Here is a 5,570-nt window from a genome sequence, read left to right on the forward strand (position 1 = left end):
TTTAATATTCTTATCACAGAAGATTATTCCATGGGTATCCAAAACATAAATCCATGATTGAGGTGAACCTTGCCCAATGCATTTCGTCCATTACAGACCTTCATCAGGGGACATATATCTAAAAAAAGTTTAAAGCAAAGAATCAGGAGGAAACCAGAGAAAAATACTTTCTTCATTTATAACCTCCCATGAGGACTGGCCCATTTACTTCGGTTGTTACACAGTACGTATTTTTTAGTCAGTAAGCACTATTTTCTTTAATGGGTTTATCTTGCTGCAGGCACAACATGCTTTCCTGCAACATTCAGCGTGCCATGCACGTTTTCTCTTTCCAAGCAGCCCGGGACAATGACAGCCGCTTCTTTAAATGGGTCTTGCATTTACAAGAGTTTGAGCTATTGTCATTTCAAATGACAATGCCTTTTATTTGTGTGTTAATTGGCAAAAGAGACGAATAAAAGGCATTGTCATTTACAATGCTAATAACTTAAACTCTCACAAATGTGAGACCTATTGCATTGCAAATGCTTGTTTTTCTTTCTTTTTTCTAAACCCCCAGCCCCGCACCCCAGCCACCATTCCCTGCCAGCTGCCACTGGGTATCACAATAAGCGGTAAAGTGGCTACTTCATCATTCGAGCAAGTATGAGGCCAGTTCTTCTGGTCAGACTATGCTTGGGGTCCTTGTCAGAAAAATGTCAGGCTTGTCCCAATGGTTGTGTGCCAAACACTGTGGGCACACTGGCCGGATTCACAAAGGTAAACTTAGACATTTGGTATAAACTTAGACCAAACATCTACATTTATCACTTTGGAAATACACAAAGGGCATTTATGAGCACTATTTGTATTTCCACGCTCAGGGTGGATCTCCTACCAGAGTGCTGACATAACAATAGTACTCGTAAATGCCCTTTGTGAATTTCCAAAGTTGTAAACTTAGACGTTTGGTCTAAGTTTTGATCAAACATTTAAGTTTACTTCTCTGAATCCGGCCCAATGTGTTGCCCCATCGTCACTGAATAAAGATCCTTTCCGCTACATTGAACGGACCCACTGTGAGAATTGCCATTAGTGGTGACTCCCTCCATGTCAGCCACTTACTGCCTACTATACTGAAGGAAGTGGCCTGATTCGGGTCACTAATGACCACCTCTCAACCTTCCACAAAAATGAAGAGTCGCTCATATAGTAGAGAATACAAACCAATATCTGTTTATCCAGGTACAATCTGCCCAGTCGCTTAGGAGTGCTGCAGTGGGACTGACAGCAGCAAGCATGAAGATACATTATGCACATATCAGAACCAATGAAGGCACGCCCACAATGGAATTTTACAAGCAATTGCAGCTAACAATGAAGTACAGAGCATAAGTTTCGATTCCAAGGCCGAGCACACACTACTACTCAAAGTCGCTCTGCACGTGCCCGCCACTAGACAAGTGGGAGAAGGCTTCTATCTAAGGAGAAAGGTATGCACAAATAAGGACAGTCTATTCATTAGTGATGCAATACCCAACCTTGAAGAAATGAAACACAGCTGTTGCCTTTTCTCAGAAGAGGTGAAGTATAAGTTTTGACTGTAATCTAAAATGGCGCGGTGAAAACTAACTTACATGAGAGAATACACAAGAAGGATTTTTCTATTCCAACAATAGGAATCGAGAAGTTTAAGCCTAACATCTCAGTTCCATCCTCTGTGTCTTGGTGCACCTTGAAAGATGGCCATCTGACTCTGAGAGCCCTAGGGTGCTGACAGCCGGTGTCTCAACGAGGCCAAGCACCTGGCTGCTGATTCTTTGGGTTCCCTAGGGCCAATTCCTACATAGTGGGATGATACCTAAGGTTAATCAAGGCCCCACTTGCAAGGCATGATGGCTGTCCTCTGCTACCTTTATTGGACATGGCATGCTGGTGGGGCTGCATGGCTTCACCGTGGGCAGCATCAATAAGCATGACACCTGTACCCTCACCAGCTCCCAAATGACGATACCCTTGAAAGGGTAATTCACTTGCACAGTCTGCGATGTACATAGGCAGCCCATGAGAAACCAGCCGCCCCCATAAATGCTCCTGGCATCACTTACATTACCACGGATTGCAACATTCTTCATTATTGACGGAGACACAAAGTCAGCTTCATGCCATCCAGGCATGTGGATTGAAGTGTGTTCTGCTGGACACTGTACCTGCTGCAGTTTCACAGCTCTCTCTATGCACATTCACACATATTTTTAGAAGACAGTGGCCATCTTTTTAATTTCATTGAAAGCACAGACACTCATTAGGCACTTTAATACACTATTTGGAGAGTAGACATTGCTAATAGTCCATGGAGTCCTGCTCTATTTCAGTCTGCAAAAAAACACTTAAAAAGCTAGGGAGAAGGTCAGTAACAAAAAACACTCAGATAACCATACATATACCAAAGGCAACAGAGTAGGTGGGTTCATAAGCAGTGGATATGACATTCTGCAGCTCCATAGAGGAATCTATTCACCAGAAAGGAGGCAATCCCCATTTACACTACATGGGTTCCTGTATTTTCGCTCAACCTGTTGCTGCCTTCCATAGGGATAGTGATTGACCCTCTACATTTACTCACACTATTTCATTGATCACCCTGTCAGTAATTGCATGGGGGCACTCTTCACCCCAGGGCTGAGTGGAACGGCATTAAGGTTTGTGAGGCACCTACAGACAAAGACTTAACGGTGAGTGAACCTCTACTCTGTCCATGTGTTGAGATACTCTATCCATCAATGGTCTGTTTCTTTCACTCTTATATCTCTTCCCTTTTTGTTATGATGCTTGGCCTCTAGTTCTTACTCATGCCCTTCTAAGAAGCTTGGACCACCCTTGCTACCCATGTCCTCATGTCTTTCTTAGGTAAATCCACAATGGAAGGAACCACTCATTCCTATACTGACTTAATAATTGTGATGGCTTATATTTTCCTTATAATATTGGCAATTGACGCGCTTCTGACAGCGGACTATGCCGTAAGGAGAACGGCTTCCTTCTCCTCTTCCCAGCAGCCGTGACGGGAATGGCTTACCTGCACATATATCCCGCTGTGAGAGGAACGGCACCAGGCACCAGATCTCCCAGCAGGCGTGGCCAGACGCCCGCTGACGACGTCATCTGTAGCACCAGGAGGCACGATAAGAAGCCCGCCGGGCTCAAGCCAGTCATTGCCAGGAAGAGGCAGAGCAGGGCCAACCCCTTACCCCCAGGGTTTAGGATTTTGTCCTGCATCAGGAGTCGAAAGACAGGTACTGCGAGTCCCATCCTTGTCTGCCCCCATTATTTGTAACTGGCATCAGCACCTGCACTTTAATTCTACTAGTAAAACTTGTGTGTACCGTGGCCGAGCTGACCGGACATTACCAAATATTTACATTAAGCTCGGATTGATTGAACTCCTTGGGACTAGCCATATATTAGTTAGTACATTGCACGTTGCACTTTAGTGACAGTACCCTGTTCAAACGCCCTTGCTGCTTTGCTGCTAAAAAAGTATATGCACGCTGCACCTTTCTCTGACGAGGCAAGGTTTTTGTCAGCCTTAATAACCTGCACCTTATGATTCGTGTTACCGAAAACACTACAATTGCACTTTGTTCTGTAAGTAGGGAAGTATTCTAATAGCATATTGAACTTTCTACCTGTTGATTACTGGAAATCTTTGGTCATAGCACGCTGCTCTTTGCCTCTTGGGGACAGTTACCACTATTGAAAGCACGGTGTACTTTATATCTCGTGTGGGGAAGATAGTGAATTAAACCCCCGAGGATTCTTTGCCTCTGGTTGTACGACCTAATTTTCTGATCACTGAACATGGGGAAGAGGGAGCAAATAGTAAGCCATATATCCAAATCATCAAGCAATCATAGAGAAGTCAATATGACTCTGCTTAACTATTTAACAGGGGCAGTTGGAGACATTGAAAGAAAGATAACTTTGGTAGAAGAAACATTAAACATGGACTCAATTGATTTATTAGGCCCTAAACTAAAGGATAAAATTATCACGCCCCTTGATATGGGGGATGACGAAACTAATACTCTGAGTAAAATACCTATTGAGCAGATGGATGTATTCAGACCATTCCTGATGATATTTCCATTGGCGACCTTGATATTGACCACTTAACACCTTCTAAAAAATGATTGTAAATCACAAAGCTTAGAAATACTTGATTCCTTACCAAATGGAGTACATACACGTTAACCCACCCTTAGATTAACTAAGATCCACTCAAGAAAATACAGGGAAAATCGCAGGGTCCTAAAAATAAAACTCAGATGAAAATAGGCACTACCAATGCATTATGTGTAAAAAATAAAGGTAATGCACCCCTAGCTGATACTGCAAATTTGTCCATGGCGATAAAAGAATTAACTGAGTTTGTCACACAGTCTATTAACATTATTACTGGTAGACTGGACAAAATAGAAGCAGGAATAGAGAAAGTTCTCGTAACTCAGAATATGGCCGCTCAAACTGGGAATATGCAACCTAAGAAGCCACCCAGCACCATCATACAGTCTGAGAGGGCAAACCCGAAAGTTACCCCATTAACAGTAAAGGGACAACCAGGGGTAAGAGAAAAGGGTGAGGGGCCTGGAATTCATCCCAACATAACCGTAAACACGAAAAATACCACTTCAAATGAGAGAGACGTGTGCAGATAAAATGATACAGGAAGGATGGGTAACCCCGTGGGTGAAAGATGGGCGGGCGAGAAAAACACAGGAACGAATCCAATAAATAGTAAAACCACAGAGGACGTACGCACCCCACAGACCTTAAGTTTGCCACCTCTCCTCACCAGCTGAAAAGGAAACGCGGCCTGCCTTAAGAAACAAAACCATTCATTGGCTTGGAAATAGAACAGGCTTGACCAGTGCCCTTTTTAGAGAACTCAAGCTGGTGAGGAGAATTGGTTGGGTGGGAAATAGTAACAAACTTTTCCAAGGTGACTGTGTTGTTCTCTCATTAGGATCTCCCTCATTGGTAAGGGAGATGCTACTAAGAATTCAGGATCCTAACCTTAGTTACACGAATATACACGCTCTTCCTTTGGGCTTTTTTTTATCAATCTATGCGCCCAACAAGACAAAACAATTCCTGCCCACCTAGACACTTTATAGATAGCTCTCTTTTTAACCTGGAGACATCAAATAGATTTGGGCCTTTATCGACCCTAGACGAAAATGATTGACTACCCATCAGCCAGAACTTAGCAGGGAATGACAATAACTCTGCGACCGAAACCCTAGGTGTATCAGCTCTGAATAGTCTAATTAGGGCAGAACTAATGGATGAGGCGGATAGCAACCCTAAAAGCGAAGAAATACACGGGTTAGATCATACTAGTAGGGACCGTACTGAAATGGACAGTGGTGGGGTCTCCAACCCAGCCTCGCAAACTGAGTCTGAACTAACAAACCAGCTCAAATTTTTCCCCAAAATAACTCATCCAAAACCAAAAAATTTTAGAGTTCTTTTTTGGAACGTAGCGGGCATTAAGAATAAAGTGAAAGACACCGTTTGGAAAGATTTTG

The sequence above is a fragment of the Triturus cristatus genome, chromosome 6, assembly GCF_964204655.1.
Source record: "Triturus cristatus chromosome 6, aTriCri1.1, whole genome shotgun sequence".
Taxonomy (NCBI): domain Eukaryota; kingdom Metazoa; phylum Chordata; class Amphibia; order Caudata; family Salamandridae; genus Triturus; species Triturus cristatus.